This window comes from Oncorhynchus gorbuscha, linkage group LG14 (genome assembly GCF_021184085.1).
Source record: "Oncorhynchus gorbuscha isolate QuinsamMale2020 ecotype Even-year linkage group LG14, OgorEven_v1.0, whole genome shotgun sequence".
NCBI classification, from domain to species: Eukaryota; Metazoa; Chordata; class Actinopteri; order Salmoniformes; family Salmonidae; genus Oncorhynchus; species Oncorhynchus gorbuscha.
In genome coordinates this window covers 8874833-8894884 of record NC_060186.1, presented here as the reverse complement: position 1 = coordinate 8894884, position 20052 = coordinate 8874833, and positions in this window count along the sequence as shown.

Genomic DNA, 20052 nt, shown 5'->3' with positions numbered 1-20052 from the left:
AGCCTGACGAGCCCATAGGAGGAGTGGACTGTTCGCCTCAACGCTCTGAAAATAAACAGGCCACGTGAGAGAAAAATACAAGCATGAAAATTAACCCCTTATATTGTGCTCCCATCGAAAACAACATCATCTTGCACTGGGTTTTCAGTTATTTCATCAAACGGACAGCATAATTATGATTAGGTTCAATGTGCATTAGTGCGTAATTAAGCACACAATTTTGGATACGGTTATGCTTGTTGGTATTCAAGGCATGCTGTACGTGTTGTTGTCATAGTTGCTCTTGCAGGCCATTTTTTTAATCTAGTCTCTGTAGTATAGGGGTATAGGGGTAGTATAGAGGTTTACCATAATCACTTGGTCATAGTGTTTTGTGTTTTCGTTATATATTTGGTCAGGCCAGTGTGTGACATGGGTTTATATGTTGTGTTTCGTATTGGGGTTTTGTAGGCATTGGGATTGCGGCTGAGTAGGGGTGTAGCATAGGCTTGGCTGCCTGAGGCGGTTCTCAATCAGAGTCAGGTGATTCTCGTTGTCTCTGATTGGGAACCATATTTAGGTAGCCGGGGTTTCACTGTGTATTTCGTGGGTGATTGTTCCTGTCTTTGTGTAGTTTCACCAGATAGGCTGTGTTAGGTTTTCACGTTCCGTTTGTTGTTTTTGTATTAATTAAGTTATTTCATGTATCGTCATTTGTTTCATTAAAGTCATGAGTAACCACCACGCTGCATTTCGGTCCGACTCTCTTTCGACAAACGAAGAACGCCATTACACAAATGATTGCAGAGTCAGACACAAAATGAAGTATTTCAAACAGGTTGATCCTCCTCCCTCCCCTTGTGGTTCTGCTTGTACGGAACTAAACTCTGGCTTTGGGTTTCTTTGCCAGTGGAGGTTGGTGAAAGGAGCTATAGGAGGACAGGCTCCACTGATGGTCAGTCAATGGGGATTCCCTCATACAGGATGCATCAGAAATACACACTTTTCTGAGTTTGACATACACTAATGTTTGTGTATGACTTTGGCTATTCCACATTTACACTGCCTGTAAATTAGGTACAGAAATGACACAAACATTGATTGACAAGTATTACTGGGAGTAGGCCAATACCCTTTAGGTAAATTCTTCTTGATAAAAAGAAAGATGGAATTCTTTACAAGTATTACTCATTAAATGGCTTACGGTGCCACAATTAATTTCAGAGAACAACATCATTCACCCTAATGGCCTGCAGCGCCACAATTAATTTCAGAGAACGACATCATTCACACAAAGGCCAGTCTTTATTCATTACAGAGGAAAAGAGTGAGAAATTGCTACTCACACCACATGAGGGAAAAGACACATATAGAGAGAGAGAGCGAGGGACAGAGACGTTAAGCTAAAGAAGGCTGGAACACGGTGAGAGACGATGTTAATGAATACCCAGAGCTGAGGAATTCCCCTGACTTTCCCTCTGAGATAAAGAAAGTAAAAGAGAGACATTGAAGATTGGGAGATGGGAGTCAAGGAGTGAGAGAAAGTATGAAAATGTCAGGTGGCATACTGTCATGTTTCTACAATCCTTAGGTGCAGCCAGAAGTGATAGGGGGGGGGGTCTATACTGTTATTTATCACAATATTATTATATTGATATTTGACTCCAAGTATAGAATTGATTTTGCTAGGTAACGTTAGCTAGCTTTAGCCTGCTGTACCTGTTTTTCAACCTATAGTTTGTTCTCCATCTTTTAAAAAAATATAGGGAGCCATCATGATTTCAGCACATTTATTTCCATGACTGATCAAAACTAATTTTCTCATGCTCTCTCGTCTCTCTGCAGCAGACATATAGTGAAAGTATGTTTGGCACCTAAGTATCGTGATAATATCGTATCGTGAGGTCCTTGGCAATTCCCAGCCCTAGTAGCCAGCCACCAGCGGAAGCTGGAATGTCTTGCCAGATGTTGCCAGACCAGGGTGGGGTATCCTGCCCTAATGCTTTGCCTGCCTACAGTAAAACCCAATGAATGGGGCCGTTTATCTTGAACCACACATGAAGAGTGGAGGGAAAGAATGTCAGCTCAGGATCAATCGGAGAGAGGGAGCGAGAGAGTAGAGAGAGCAAGAGAGACCTGGATGCCCACTGGAGTGTGTGTGTGTTTTCCACAAACACACTGACTCACAGTGCTGACTGAGAGGCCGTGGATACACACACAGTCATGCAAACAGTTGTGAGCACACACATACACGCACAAAACACACACACACGCAAACACATACACACGGCTGTGGGTCACTGCAAAGCTAAACCAACAGTGTCTGGTCAACAAGAGCAGACCCAGAGAGAAGAGAGAGCCCTTATACATTGTCATACCCACAACAGCCTGATTTCACTATGTTGCCTAAATGTTGTGGAAACATTGATTGCTGTGCTTCTGCGGGTTTGAACAGGTATCTGACAGCTTTGCGACTACTGTAGCCTATATCCCCTTTGCTCTGGAAAAAAAGGATTTCTACATGTTTTCCTAACATTAGGCAGAGCTCCCTAATCATGTACTACTTCAGACGTAGAGTAACAAATCAACCTGTCAACAGTCAGACAACAGACATCTTCAAAGTCTAGGTGAAAATAACAACCACATAGGCCTGGCCTAGTTTATGGAAAATTACACTCGCTGGTTCACGTGAAAGTAAAGTGTTTGGGTGTGGCACAGACAGGGTTAATGAAGACAGAAAACAAAACTGCTGGGGAACTTTCCATGCTCCTCCCCCTTTTTGATCCAGACCTACAGATATACAGGGAAGTAACTCATCCCCCGCAAACCACTAACTTTCCATGACTCCCGTGTCTTCTCCCCGAGCTCAGTGGAGCTATGCTTTGACTGCAGGAGGTGGTTCTGGGAATGGAGTGGAATAGGACTATTTTGTTGTGTGGCTTGAAATTGCACACACACACGCACGCACACACACACACACGCACGCACGCACGCACGCACGCACGCACACACACACACACACACACACACACACGTCTATGTTGAAAGAAAGCTTAGAGAGTAAGTTTAGGTTTCTACAGTACTTCTGCATTAGGTCACGATTTGTTTATATTCACAGCTACATGTATTTGCAGTATCAGTAGTCATTTTTCAAAGATAAAGTGAAGATATGAGGCCCAAAACAAAGGCCTAGAGATGACAGGCTCCGTGTGTGGTTATTCTCAAAGGTACAAGGCTGACTTCCATCGTAATGTATAATAACCGATCAATAAATACTTAGCTAAGTCTCCATATTTCTGAATGTCTCTATCCCTCTCACGCCTAGTAGTCTTAGCTAAGTCAGGTATTTGTGCGTGAATCATATCATATCATGCATATCTCTTCAATTACAGTATTAGTCTGTTTTGCGGTTCATCCATGGGGCAGATGTTTGCTTGTAAACAGGTACACCACATGTGCCCAATTCTATGAACAGTCCATCCTATACAAGTATAAGCTGTGTATATGTGTCAATGCACATATGTAGATTAATGTGTCCAGTATCTGGGTTTTTGCATGTTTGTGTGTGTCTACTTTTGAGTGTGTGTTGTGGTGGTTCGGTGTTGTAGGGTGAATGAAGTCTTAGTTAGGCTGGAGTTACACGAAGCAACTTGGACACAACATTGGTTGCTTGCAAATAGGTTTCTTCTTGATTGAACCCCTCTGCACTACTAAGCAACTCATCTGCAACTTAGTTGCATCCAGTGGTTGTGACTAGTACAACATGGAGTACAGCTACGGACGAGATTTACCGTTGAACTACCGCAAGAGTTTGAATTTCCATTTTGAAGCCTGATGAGTCGAATATCACTTAGATTTGCTTAATGTAAAAATCTATGGTTTCACTCGCGATTGATATTTTTATCAAACAATAACAGTGTACTGTTGCTTGTATGCATAGACACTGCTTCACAATGCTAGAGAACTAACGTGATATCTAGGTAAACAAAACAGTAGTGTACAATGTATTTATTCATATTTATCCTATCATGTATTTCGCGCTTGCCACATTCCGGTGGAGGTGGGATTTGGGAAATAAACTTCAATGTATCCAATTAATTGCCAGCGCACAGATACAATATAAACAAGACAATTTGTCCTACTAAATGCCGATGCAGCCTAAATGTGGTCTTTCCAAATTAATTCCAAAATAAAACTATAAAACTATGTCCCCGTATTGACCACCTGTTGACTGCACATTGTTGTCATACCTGATATCCGTCTCCCCCACACATCATTTGACTTCAAAAATGTCCAAACTCTCGCAGTACTTCAATGGTAAATCTCGTCCGTAGCGCTACTCCATCTAGTCACAATTTTGTGCAACAAGTTGCAAGCTACAGTCAACAAAAACGAATGCGTTTCTCACATGATCCATTCGTGATTTCAAGACGCAACCCAGTTGTCATGTCAACACAGCTATCAGGCAGTAGTGCTGCGTGAACGACTATTGCAGGGTTTGTAAGGTCATGAAAATCCTAGAAAAGTCATGGAATTTATTGTGTTTTCCAGGCCTGGAAAAGTTTAGGAAAATAATCAAATCCGAAAAGTTTTCGAAAAGTCATGGAAATTAATGTAATAATTTCTGTTCATTTAATTTATTTGGGCACAGTATTTTAATATGTTACCAATCATATCAAAATCAACATATTAGCCAGGATCGGAATATGACACAATAACTCATCTGTGTGTGGCATCAAATGCATGTGTGTGTGTGGGCAGTTGCTGAAGGAGAGAGAGACGGCTGGGCATTACAGCAGCAGATAGGCCTATAAATATAATAGTGAACAGATCTAGGTAGCCAATTCAAAACATTTATTGTAGCCTGGCTAGTTCTCGCTCTAGTTAACTGTTTAGCTATTATGTCATTTTTTTCGGCATATGCCAAAATAAAGTCCTGAGGTGTGGCGGGCTGCCACACTGGGTGCCCGGGGAGCTGTTGCTGTGGGGGGTTTTCTGTGACTAGGCGCTGACTTAACATAATCGCATGGTGTGCTTTCTCCGTAAAGCCTTTTTGAAATCGGACACTGTGGTTGGATACAAGAAGTTTCACTTTAAAATGGTGTATAATACTTGTATGTTTGAGGAATTTTAATTCTGGGATTTCTGTTGTTTTGAATTTGGCGCCCTGCAATTTCACTGGCTGTTGTCAACGTGGGACGCTACCAGAGAGGATAAGAGCCATGCTCAAAGGCACAACAGCAGGCAATGACATCTAGGATTTGATACCAGCAACCCTTCGGTTAACAGCTCACTTCCCACAGGATTTTCCCATTGGACCCGGGATTTGAAATGGCAACCCTCCGTTTGCTGACTCGCCTCTCTAACCGCCAGGCTACCTGCCGCCCCAAATTGACATCATGGAAATTTGTTTAATGGTCATGGACAAGTCATGGAAAAGTCATGAAACTCATCTGTCTAAACCCTGCTATTGATAAAAGAGACATTAGTTGTATAAATAGATATTGGCCTCATGGCTAGATTGGCAGCCCAAACCTCTCCCTGACTGTGCTAGTTTGCTAATGTCTTGGTAGCTTGGTTAGCTCATTGCTAAACGTGTTGGTGTTTCCAATATCATTTTGGCTAGATACACTATATATACAAAAGTACATGGACACCCCTTCAAATTTGTGGATTCGACTAATTCAGCCACACCCGTTGTTCACAGGTGTATAAATATCGAGCACACAGCCATGCAATCGCCAAAGACAAACATAGACAAACATTGGCAGTAGAATGACCTTACATGGCACCGTCATAGGATGCCACCTTTCCAAGTCAGTTAATCAAATGTCTGCCCCGCTAGAGCTGCCCCGGTTAACTGTAAATGCTGTGAAGTGGAAACGTTTAGGAGCAACAACGGCTCAGCAGCGAAGTGGTAGGCCACACAAGCTCACAGAACAGGACTGCAGAGTGCAGAAGCGCGTAGAGCGTAAAATCATCTGTCCTTGGTTGCAACACTCACTACTGAGTTCCAAACTGCCTCTGGAAGCACCGTCAACACAATAACTGTTCATCGGGAGCTTCATGAAATGGGTTTCCATGGCCTAGCAGCCGTACACAAGCCCAAGATTACCATGCGCAATGCCTAGAGGTGCCTGTGTGGTGGTAAAGTTTGGTGGAGGAGGAATAATATTCTAGGGCTGTTTTTCATTGTTTCGGGCTAGCACCTTAGTTCCAGTGAAGGGAAGTCTTAACACTACAGCATACAATGACATTCTAGACAGTTCTGTGCTTCCAACAGTTTATGGAAGGCCCTTTCTTGTTTCAGCAGGACAATCCCCCTGTGCACAAAGCAAGGTCCATACAGAAATGGTTTGTTGAGATCAGTGTGGAAGAACTTGACTGGCCTGCACAAAGCCCTGACCTCAAGCCCATCGAACACCTTTTTGATGATTTGGTTACACCGACTGCGAGCCAGGCCTAATCGCCCAACATCAGCCCCCCACCTCACTAATGCTTGTGGCTGAATGAAAGCAAGTCCCCACAGCAATGTTCCAACATCTAGTGGAAAGCCTTCCCAGAAGAGGGGAGGCTGTTATAGCAGCAAAGGGTGGACCAACTCCATATTCATTCCCATAAGTTTGGAATGAGATGTTTGACATGCAGGTGTCCACATACTTTTGGTCATGTAGTGTAGCTTGTACAGGCTGCATTTTATCTATATCCATGGTGTTACAATAACCAAACATTTGGATAACCAAATCAATTGTGAAACCACGATGTAATGCAGCAGATGACATGACGTGGGAAACAGACAAACTGGGTCTGGGTCGTATTCAACGGGCACCAGATGGAAGAAAACATACTGGAAACAGAGAGGGACTTTTCCAGTAACGAACAATATTTATCATTTTCTGTGTCAAAACATTTTGCTATGGTGTGCTCTACTGAACACATCCCTGATGACTCCAGCCTCACAGGAAAACTACTGCGGTGTGCTGTCTTAATTAAGTTCATGGGGATATTAGAAAAACAGGAAAAATCGAATCCAACAAAAGAGTATTAGATGGTTTCAAAATTCTTGTCACGACTTCTGCCGAAGTCGGCTCCTCTCCTTGTTCCACGGCGTTATGCGGTCAAGCCATCGCCGCTCCACTTTTCATTGTTCCATGTGTTTTGTCTTGTTTTCCTGCACACCTGGTTTACATTCCCTACTCATACTACTTTGTGGTCCTTCTGTAGCTCAGTTGGTAGAGCATGGCGCTTGTAACGCCAGGGTAGTGGGTTCGATCCCCGGGACCACCCATACGTAGAATGTATGCACACATGACTGTAAGTCCCTAAATGGCATATATTATTATTATTATATTATATATTCCCTCTGTTCCCCCCCATGTCTTTGTGTGGAATTGTTTTGTTACGTGTCTTGTGTGACGTGCCAGGCTGGTTTTTCCCCGGGTACCGTGTTTAACCCCAAGTAGGTTTAATTATTAAACGTTTGCATCATTGTGACTGTTGTCGCACTTTTCACTTTTGCCATTGGCTGGAGGTTTTGTTGACGCAGTTGCGTCCGTCTGTTGTTGCTTCTGCCAAATAAAGTGTGCACCTGTTCACAACTCTCTGCTCTCCTGCACCTGACTTCTACACCAGTAGCGCACAACCTGTAGCACACAACCTGACAAAAGGTCCCTGCACACATTCATAGTATATTGTTGTCCAGTTTTATTACAGACTGGTACGGACTAGTAATGTTGGTGATCCAGGTAAACTTGTGAGAAAACTTTCATCTTGGCAATTAAGTGAGTATAATGATTATATTTCTGTACTAATAAAAGTGGCATGTGCCTACAATGATGTCAAAATGGTTCATTTGCATGAAATTGCTTTTAGACACACACACACACACACACACACACACACACACACACACACACACACACACACACACACACACACACACACACACACACACACACACACACACACACACACACACACACACACACACACACACACACACACACACACACACACACACACACACACACACAGTTATCAGGTAAGCTTTTAGTTGGAGGGGATGACGCCACTCCTTGAACAGCCGTCTCTTTAAGTGCTGAGTGGGCGTGTGCGCGTACATGAGTCAACACAAAACCAATGACTGTGCCCGAGCATGACTCACCCTTTAAACAGGCTCAAACAGCTGGTGATCAGATAGAGCTTGGGCCTACAACAGTCAGCATGCCATGCCACCAACGGCATCCGTCTCTGGGTAAGACTGTGGGGTTAGCCTATCTCCGTCCACCTCACTTTAACACCTGTCGAGATAGATAGATGCATGTTTTTTTACTGAAGAATGTGTTTGTTTTAGATAATTGTGTTTTGATTTTCATATTTTGTGTTTAATGACTATATAGACATGTATAGTGTAATTGATGACTATATAGACATGTATAGTGTAATTGATGACTATATAGACATGTATAGTGTAATTGATGACTATATAGACATGTATAGTGTAATTGTTGACTATATAGACATGTATAGTGTAATTGTTGACTATATAGACATGTATAGTGTAATTGTTGACTATATAGACATGTATAGTGTAATTGATGACTATATAGACATGTATAGTGTAATTGTTGACTATATAGACATGTATAGTGTAATTGATGACTATATAGACATGCATAATGTAATTGTTGACTATATAGACATGCATAATGTAATTGTTGACTATATAGACATGTATAGTGTAATTGATGACTAAATAGACATGTGTGGTGTAATATTTGACTATATAGACATGTATAATGTAATTGTTGACTATATAGACACGCATAGTGTATGTAAAGCATCTGTGTGTAGCTGGTGAGATGAGTCAGGCGCAAGACAGCAGATATGAGTAATGAAAGCTATTTTACTAAAAAATATCATAATACACGTCGTATAAATACAAGGCCACAAATACAGACCGCAATATAATAAACAATTACTCACAAACAAACATGGAGGAACAGAGGGTTAATAATGAACAAGTAATTGGGGAATTGAAACCAGGTGTGTAAGACAAAGACAAAACAAATGGAAAATGAAAAGTGGATCGGCGATGGCTAAATGGCCGGTGAAGTCGACCACCGAACGCCGCCCGAACAAGTAGGGACCGACGTCACGCCCTGACCATAGAGAGCTCTTTATTCTCTATGTTGGTTAGGTCGGGGTGTGATTAAGGGTGGGTTATCTAGGTGAATTATATTTCTATGTTGGCCTGGTATGGTTCCCAATCAGAGGCAGCTGTTTTTCGTTGTCTCGTTGTCTCTGATTGGGGATCATATTTAGGTAGCACTAGGGGACGGCAGCCTAGCCTAGTGGTTAGAGCGTTTGACTAGTAACCGGAAGGTTGCAAGTTCAAATCCCCGAACTGACAAGGTACAAATCTGTCGTTCTGCCCCTGAACAGGCAGTTAACCCACTGTTCCTAGGCCCTCATTGAAAATAAGAATTTGTTCTTAACTGACTTGCCTAGTTAAATAAAGGAAAAATAAAAAAAATCCCCATTGTGCTTTGTGGGATCTTGTCTAGGTAGAGTTGCCTGCGAGCACTACTCTGAGCTTCATGTTTTGTTTATTTGCTTTATTGTTTTTGTTCGTTAAGTTTTTCTTCCAAATAAAAGGATAGAAACATACCACGCTGCATCTTGGTCCAGTTATTATGACGAACGTGACACCTACATGCCAATATTTATGATAATTTTAAGGAGAACTAAAACTGCATAGTCTACATTTGAACACTGTCACGATCGTGGTATGAATAATTGGACCAAGGCGCAGCGTGAGTAGAGTTCCACATTTTAATGATAGTGAAACTTCCAAAACAACAAAGACATAACAATCGTGAAATACGTAGCGCACATAGGCACTCATACAAAACAATATCCCCCCCTAGCAGGTGGGAAAAAGGACACACTAAGTATGGTCCCCAATTAGAGGTAACGATTATCAGCTGCCTCCAATTGGGAACCATACACACACACCAACATAGAAATATAATACCTAGAAACCCCCCCTAGTCACGCCCTGACCTATTACACCATAGAAAATCCAGAGGGCTCTCTATGGTCAGGGCATGACAAACACCACCACAGAAGCTTCACTATTCAACATATTCCTAATTAAGTAACCTAGTTTTGTTGTTTGGCTACTTGAAGAGAACAAGGGCCGATGACTCACAGCCCACCTTTTCCAAAGCATTGAGGAAACGTGTGCATCTAATTCTACTAGATCAGGTATTCTCAAACTAAAAAAATTCACCAGAGTACCCTCGTTTCACTGGCAAAAATAAAATTAAACCATCTAGTGTTCAGCGAAATAACAACACAATGTCAAATACAGGTAGCCTAGTCAAATAATTAACATCCAATCACATTAACCGTTACTCTCTTGCGGGAATTCCACTAACGGTCCGTATGGAGCCAAACGTAGCTGCTGCTCATGTTGGTATCTGTACTGATGGCGCAAAAGTCATGACAGGGAGACATAAATGGGGTGGTAACGCGAGTGCAAGTAGTTGCTCCCGACGCCACTTGGGTACACTGCAGCATCCACCGAGAGGCTCTTGCTGCCAAGGTAATGCCTGACAGCTTGAAAGACGTTTTGGACACTACAGTGAAAACAGTTAACTTTGTTAACAAGGCCCCTGAACTCTTGTGTATTTTCTGCACTATGCAATGATATGGGCAGCTGTCACGCCCTGACCTTAGAGAGCCTTTTTATTTCTCTATTTGGTTAGGTCAGGGTGTGATTTGGGTGGGCATTCTAGTTTTTCTATTTCTTTGTTGGCCGGGTATGGTTCCCAATCAGAGGCAGCTGCCTATCGTTGTCTCTGATTCGGGATCATACTTAGGCAGCCTTTTTCCACCTTTAGTTTGTGGGATCTTGTTTGTGTGTAGTTGCTTTCTGCACTGCATGTAGCTTTACGTTTGTTGTGTATTTTGTTGTTTTTTCAGTGTCATTTAATAAAAGATAGACGTACACCTACCACGCTGCACCTTGGTCTAATTATTCCATCAACGAACGTGACATCAGTGACCATGTAACACTTTTACAACATACACTTCTAGGTCACACCCCTCACTATGTCTCACCCTGACCTAGAAGTGCGCTGGTTATCAAGGGGCAAAGTGTTGACGTGTTTTATTTTATTGAGAGACGAGCTTAAAGCTTAAAAATATAATTCCACTTTGACATTATGGTGTATTGTGTGTAGGCCAGTGCCAACAAAAATGCAATTGAATCCATATTAAATTCAGCCTGTAACACAAACAAATGTGGTAAAAATCAAGGGGTGTGAATACTTTATGAAGGTGCTGTACGTGTTCCTGAGAGTCTCCTCTTTCAGCAAAGGGGTCATCATATTTTGAAGTTTAAAAAGATAGAGACACATTCGTAAGAAGAAAAAAAGAAACTACTCTGTTTTCTACAACCGCATCTAGCGGCTACCGGAGGTTACTGATGTAACCCCGGTTCTATATACCAAGCGCGCAATTTTATTTATTTTATTTCAGAGTTTCTCTCGCTACCCCATTTTCAAATCAGGTGACCACTAGTTTGGAAAAACTTGATCTAGATCCTCCCTCTCTCAGAATCAGAATCACGTAATTCGCCTACTACATTGACTTAGTGAATAGGTTCTGCCAGCAACAGACAATGTACAAACAGAAGACAGACATATAGTCAACATACAGAATATACCATATAAATACAGTAAACCAAAAACTCTGGAGTAGAAGTATATTGATTTACACACAGTACGCTCAGCACATCCTTCTGATTCATATGCCATTTAGCATATGGCAACTTAAAGTAGTGAGTGCATACATTTTCTTATTTCTGTCCCCAACAACGGGAATCAGACACACTATCCTGATGTTGAAAGCACCATACTCTGCCAGCTGAGCCATATAGGACCACGGGTGGGTCTGGGCTTTGAACCTTTGGCGGGTGGCCACTTCTCTGGGGTTTGACAAGCCTTTCTGCCACCTTGTCACAAAGCACTTCCAATCTCTCAACCAGAGTGGCTCTTATGTAAAACAGGTAAATGCCACCATGAGCCATTAGTCATTCATTGATTCTGGAGTTCTCCACGCCCTCAGTACAGTAGCAAGGTAAACAGTAACCCCGTGTGGCTAGGAGAGAAAACCCAAACACCAGGAAGAGGAGGACAATGGAGCTGCTATGAGAGAAAACCCAAACACCAGGAAGAGGGGGACAATGGAGCTGCTATGAGAGAAAACCCAAACACCAGGAAGAGGAAGACAATGGAGCTGCTATGAGAGAAAACCCAAACACCAGGAAGAGGAAGACAATGGAGCTGCTATGAGAGAAAACCCAAACACCAGGAAGAGGAAGACAATGGAGCTGCTATGAGAGAAAACCCAAACACCAGGAAGAGGAAGACAATGGAGCTGCTATGAGAGAAAACCCAAACACCAGGAAGAGGGGGACAATGGAGCTGCTATGAGAGAAAACCCAAACACCAGGAAGAGGAAGACAATGGAGCTGCTATGAGAGAAAACCCAAACACCAGGAAGAGGAAGACAATGGAGCTGCTATGAGAGAAAACCCAAACACCAGGAAGAGGGGGACAATGGAGCCGCTATGAGAGAAAACCCAAACACCAGGAAGAGGAGGACAATGGAGCTGCTATGAGAGAAAACCCAAACACCAGGAAGAGGAGGACAATGGAGCTGCTATGAGAGAAAACCCAAACACCAGGAAGAGGGGGACAATGGAGCTGCTATGAGAGAAAACCCAAACACCAGGAAGAGGGGGACAATGGTGCAGCTACACTATTGAATTTGGTATTCAGGGCACTTTGTCAAACCTGCTCCTGCGGCAGTACTAGACTACCAAAAATACTAGTGTGTTTTTAGGTCCAGTACTAGACTATCTGTCACGGAATTCTAGGAGTGGTGGGTGTAGGGTCAGGCGCAGAGAGCAATACTTCCAATGGATGCGTTTATTTTGCTTGGTCTAGCCAACAATCAGGCAATGACCATAATTCAGGTATGTCTCCAAAAACCAGGAAATAACATAAAACAAATTACGCAGGAGAAAAACAACTTCATCACTGACAGTAGGAATAACCCCGCACAAAAGCAGGCAGGCACTGAAAGTTTAAATAGACGATTGATGAACCAAAATAAGCAACAGGTGAAAACAATCAAGACAAAACCAACAGAAAAGAAAAAGGGATGGTGGCGACCGCTGGGCACCGCCCGAACAGGGAGAGGACAGGGATGTGACAGTACCCCCCGGCTCCCGCAGCGCGTCGACGGGAGGAGACAGCAGGACTTTGAAAACCAATCCACAATGACCAGGATCGTGGTGTTCCCCTGAGACGGAGGAAGGTCGGTGAGGAAGTCCACCGACAGATGTCACCAAGGCCGTTGTGGGGTTCGAGGAGGGGCTGTAACTTCCCTCTAGGCAGGTGTCTAGGAGCCTTACTCTGAGTGCACACCAAACAGGAAGAGACATAAAACCTCACGTGCTTAGCTAAAGTGGGCCATAAGATATTCCCCCTAAGACCCTGCACCGTCCTCTCAATTCCCGGATGACCGGAGAGGGTAGCTTGTGGACCCACCGGATCAATTTGTCACGGACACCAAGCAGCACGTACTTCCGGCCCGCTGGACACTGTGGTGGCGTGGGTTCTAACCGCGACGCCCGCTCGATGTCCCCATCCACCTCCCATCCTACAGGTGCCACCAGACAAGAGGCCGGAAGTATGGGAGTATGATCAATGGACCGCTCCTCAGCATCATAGAGACGGGACAGTGCGTCTGCCTTAGTGTTACGGGAACCTGGTCTATAAGAGATGGTGAAATTAAATCTGGTGAAAAACATGGCCCACCTTGCCTGGCGAGGATTCAGTCTCCTCGCTGCCCGGATGTACTCCAGATTATGGTGGTCAGTCCAGATGAGAAAAGGGTGAGCTTTTACTACAGCCAACAACTCCTGGTCCCCCACATCATAGTTTTGCTCCGCCGGACTGAGCTTTCTCAACAACAAAAAAGTTTGGGGACGAAGCTTCGCTGGCGTGCCCAAGCGCTGTGATAGCACGGCTCCAACCCCTGCCTCGGACGCGTCCACCTCCACCATGAATGCCAAAGATGGGGTCTGGATGAGCCATTATGGGAGCATCGGTAAACAGCGCCTTCAGATGAATAAAAGCTCTGCTCGCCTCCGCTGACCACCGCAATCGCACCGGCCCCCCCTTCAGCAGTGGGGTAATGGGAGCAGCCACATGGCCAAAACCCTGGATAAACCTCCGGTAGTAATTGGCAAACCCTAAGAACCGCTGCACCTCCTTTACCGTGGTCGGAGTCGGCCAATTACGCACGACTGCAACGCGGTCACACTCCATCACCACCCCAGAAATGCGATACCCCAGGAAAGAGACAGTTTGTTTGGAGAACACACATTTCTCGGCCTTGACGTACAGGTCATGCTCCAAAAGTCGCCCAATTACCCTGCGCACCAAAGACACATGCGCGGCGAGTGTGGCTGAATAAATCAGAATGTCATCGATATAAACCACCACACCCTGCCCGTGCAAAGATGGCTGGAGCATTCTTCAACCCATACGGCATGACGAGGTACTCATAATGGCCAGATGTGGTACTAAACGTGGTCTTCCACTCATCTCCTTCCCAGATACGCACCAAGTAACTAAACCCCACTGTGATGGAATTTAGACCTCTATAATCAATGCACGGACGCAGACCTTCCTCATTCTTCTTCACAAAAAAGAAACTCTAGGAGACGGGTGACGTGGAGGGCCGAATATACCCTTGTACCAGAGATTCAGTGACATATGTCCCCACAGCCACCGTCTCCTCCTGTGACAGTGGGGACACGTGACTCCTGGGAAGTGCTGTGTTTACCCTGGAGGTTTATCGCACAATCCCCTCGTCGATGAGGTGGTAATTGGGTCGTCCTCTTTTTACAGAAAGTGATAGCCAAATCGGCATATTCTGAGGGAATACGCAGTGGAAACCTGTTCTGGACTCTCCATCGTCGTTGCACCGATGGAAACTTCTATATACCTACCTGAACACTCCTCTGACCACCTCTTTAGAGCCCCCTGTTTCCATGAAATCTTGGGATTGTGAATAGCCAACCAGGGAATCCCCAGCACCACTGGAAACGCAGGAGAATCAATGAGGAAGAGACTAATCCGCTCCTTATGACCCCCCTGCGTTACCATGTCCAGTGGAACCGTGGCCTCCAGCCCTGACCCTAACGGTCGACTATCTAGGGAGTGCATGGGAAAGGGTGGGCCTATCTGCACCAATGGAATTCCTAACCTATGAGCGAACCCATGGTCCATAAAACTCCCAGCTGCACCTGAATCGACTAGCGCCTTATGCTGGGAAGTGGGGGAAAACTCAGGAAAAGAGATTAGTACAAACATGTAACCAACAGGGAGCTCTGGGTGAGTCTGATGCTGACTCACCTGGGGTGTCCGAGCAGTGCTCTGCCTGCCCTCTTGACTCAGCACCGGTCGGAAGTGTGCCCTCTCCGACCACAACTGGTGCCTCCTTCGGTCGCCCTAGATGCAGCACCCCCTAACTCCATGGGTGATGGAGTGGGAGTGCTGGGGGGTGGAACAAACAGAACCCGCCCTGTACGGCCGCGAGCAGCTAGCAGGTTGTCCAGCTGGATTGACATGTTGATTAGTTCGTCTAATGTGAGGGTGGCGTCCCGACAAGCTAGCTCCCTGCAGATCTCCTCCCGGAGGCTACACCGGTAGTGGTCCATCAGGGCCCTGTCGTTCCACCCCGCTCCAGCAGCCAGGGTCCGAAACTCCAGCGCAAAGTCCTGCGTGCTCATCGTCTCCTGCCCAAGGTGGAACAGCCGTTCACCCGCCATTACCCGGGTGAACTCAGGGTAATGGTCCCTCGCTGAGTCTGGACCCTCCCAGACCGCATTGACCCACTCCAGGGCTCTGCCCGTCAGGCAGGAGACAAGGACGCTCACACTCTCCTCTCCCGAGGGAGTCGGGAGAACCGTAGCCAGGTAAAGCTGGAACGGGGAGAGGAGCCACCTTGGTGGAAGTCGTGACACTATCAAAAATACTACAGAGGTACTTTTTCCTTCCCTCCTATACAACTATAAGGTTAATTAAAATTCTGGCTGATAGACTGAGTGAAAACACAGTGTGATTTGCCTTAGCGTTACTTAGGTGACATTAGAACCACCACTCTAAGTGGTACCACATGGTGGTGTGTGTTCATACGTGCATTCCTGTGTTTTCATCTATTGCCCAGGACCTGCACCCAGTATCAAATACAGGAAGTAGCATATATGGAGATAGAGTACTGTTTGGCTAAAGCTGTCCAAATAGGAACGCCAGCTCAATTTGTGATACTTGCCAATTCAATCCATTACATACAGCATTTCATTAACAGAACACACAAGTCAGATGATGATTCCACACTGCTTTAGAAACGATTCAAGTGTTTTGAATAGAGAACATAATTGCCAACAGCACATCTTGTCAATGCAAACAGCCAAAGACAAAAGAAAATCCAGTCTCCATTCGTTGGACATTTTGTGTATCTGTGTGGCAGAAAATCAGCTCATTCAGAGTCTCTACAGTACCACCACACTGACCCAATATCAAGCCTGTCATTTTCTCAGCCATTGTTAAACCCCCATGGTTGGTTGAGCCTAATCTCTCTGTCTCTCGCTCTCTTTACTGTGTGAGATAAACAGCTACAGTACTGCCTTTACTATGTGAGATAAACAGCTACAGTATTGTCTTATCTCTCTCTCTCTCTCTTTACTGTGTGAGATAAACAGCTACAGTACTGTCTTATCTCTCTCTCTCTCTCTCTCTTTACTGTGTGAGATAAACAGCTACAGTACTGTCTTATCTCTCTCTCTCTCTCTTTACTGTGTGAGATAAACAGCTACAGTACTGTCTTATCTCTCTCTCTCTCTCTCTCTCTCTCTCTCTCTCTCTCTCTCTCTCTCTCTCTCTCTCTCTCTCTCTCTCTCTCTCTCTCTCTCAGGGCTTGCAGTGCGTTGACCTCCCTCAGTCTGCTTTGGGCCGGTTTGAACCAGTCCCAGCACTGACACCTTCAAACAGGTGCTGTACTGTATAACCACTAACTCAGACATGCAACACTTTTATTTTCTGTCAACATACCAAGGAGGCATACATTGTATAGCTATGTACTGTCAACATACCAACGAGGGGTGTAATGTGAGGTATTTTATGTTGTAAACGATATAGGAACCCAGTCAAGAGACAGGCTGTAAACATATGCTGTTCTTCTATAACCTATTTATAGTCAAGTCAAGGGAGGTCCATTTCTGGTTGACCGGGGGTGTGGTTGGCTGCGGACGTGTCGGGGCATGTCGAGCCGCTGCCAAGCCAGGACCGGTGAGGGCTGGCTGGGATGAGGGCTGTTGATAAGATCCAGAGAGAGATTTTAATCGCTTTCTGACCTCTGATCTACCTGATTAGCATCCTATAACATATCGCACCTGGTTAATCCATTATTCAACCTTGAGCTCTTCCCACAAATGCAGTTAAATGGCTGTTATTTACTCTGGCCCATATTGAATCCACCTTTCCATTTACTTTCCACCTAGAAACAGAGGGTGAGCATTGTTAGTCAAAGTCAAGAGAATGTTATTCAAATCAAGAGAATGTTAGTCAAAATCAAGAGAATGTTAGTCAAAATCAAGAGAATGTTATTCAAAACCAAGAGAATGTTAATCAAAACCAAGAGAATGTTAGTCAAAATCAAGAGAATGTTAGTCAAACCAAGATAATGTTATTCAAATCAAGAGAATGTTAGTCAAAACCAAGAGAATGTTAGTCAAAACCAAGAGAATGTCAGTCAAAACCAAGAGAATGTTAGTCAAAACCAAGAGAATGTTAGTCAAAACCAAGAAAATGTTAGTTAAAATCAAGAGAATGTTAGTCAAACCAAGAGAATGTTATTCAAATCAAGAGAATGTTAGTCAAAACCAAGAGAATGTTAGTCAAAACCAAGAGAATGTCAGTCAAAACCAAGAGAATGTTAGTCAAAACCAAGAGAATGTAAGTCAAAATCAAGGAAATGTCAGTCAAAACCAAGAGAATGTTCGTGAAAACCAAGCGAATGTTAGTCAAAACCAAGAGAATGTTAGTCAAAATCAAGAGAATGTTAGTCAAAACCAAGAGAATGTTAGTCAAAACCATTGCATATCAGCTTCAGTAGTGGAGATGGGAGATTTGTCAAGACATGTACAACCGAAGGCTGCATAACAAGATCTGGTGAGGAATGGGGGTAGGGCGTGGGTGAGGTTAAGATTGTGCGTGCACATGTGTGTGTGTACATGCATGTAAAGAGGTGGGTTGTGTGTAGGGCGATGAGTTGTAGTTTCTCCAGTCTCCCAGAACACTGGGGGAAGAAGAGCAATAAGTGTGAAGCATTACTGGCGTGTTACGTGGCAGGAATGACAGGTGTATCAAACCCAAAACACGTGTTTAAAGAAAACCAGTCACACCAATTCACCAAAGTAGAGGACAATGAAGTGTCTATTTCTTTCATTATCGCGGCTCATAAAAAGTGACAACCAGCCAACACTGCCTGGGGACGTAGTGACAGCATCACAGAAACACAGAGAGAACATGAGCTTTTTCACCAAATTAATTGGGAGCTGAGAAACTGTAGTTTCGAGTGCGGAGAGCGTTTACAGTTACCATGGCGATGTCAACAGATCTACCCACCACCGTTCGCCGAGTGGGCGCGTTCAATCGGCATCAGCATATCAAAACAAGAGAGATGGAAAAGATACCATCTCGCTGTAAAGCAGAGCTGTGTCCCATATGGAACCCTATTCCCTACATAGTGCTCTACTTTTGACCAGGACTCACTACTATTAACCAGGGCTCACTACTTTTAATTAGGGCTCACTACTTTTGGCTAGGACTCACTACTTTTGACCATAGCTCACTACTTTTGACCAGAGCTCTGGCTATGTAGGGAATAGGGTGCCATTTGGGATGCAGCCAGGGCAACAGTTTTCAAAGCACATTCCTACAGGGAGAACCAATAAAACGATACTGTAGGCGTGAATATAGTCTTCACATCCCTGTCCCAGTGTATGTCATGAGGCCCGTGATGTTGATAAAATAATGGATTTATTGATATAGAAAATGTGGTCTTACTCTAGTACATCCCTCCATGTGGTTTGGTACCAAGATGACAACAGATCTGTCTTCCGTCGCACTATTCTTTCTGTTCTATTTTCTTTCATCCTCTTTTCCTCTCATTCACTCCCTTCCTCCTCTCCTTCTCCCTATTCTACATTTCCCTTTTCTCAAAACTCTTTCCCCCTTCCCTCCATCTCTCCCTCCCTTTCTCCTATGGCCTTGTTCTGGTGTAAGGCTGAGCCCAGGCTTGCCAGTCATGGGATGGGATAAGCAGATGAGAGCCACACTCACAGTGGGTGGCTGACTGGCACAAGGACATTTGCACTGGAGGGAGGGGATCAGAGTACAGTTCAGTGCAATGAAATAGCAGTGCAAGACAACACAGGGCCATAAGCCTATATTTCAGTGAAATCCAGAGACATTCTCACGGTATAGCATGAGTGGTACTGCGAGGTACTGAACACTGACTATGAAAGCACAAGCAGTGCAATCTTAGACCACATTGAGGTTAATCTCCAACAGTAGCACTCTGCCTGCCGTACAAGTCACCTCTTCCTGTCGGCGCTACTTTGCATGGGAGATCCCAGACTGCATGCTGAGACATGTCCTAAATAATCCTGGCCAATAACTCTCCAGTCCACTCCTCCATCAGAACACTTGTTACTCTCCGTAGATATAAGGGACTGAATGTTTGCATCTGATTCCATAATGTCTGCATCAGCCTAAATTTCAGGTGAATGGGAGCATGTAAAAAGTCAATAAATGTATGATTTTCTCAAGTGAAATTGGTTTATTAAAGATTGGAGACAAGCGGGCTCCAACCGCTCTGAAACTGAGTTTACTATGTGTGTGTACATGTTGTTGGAGAAATGAT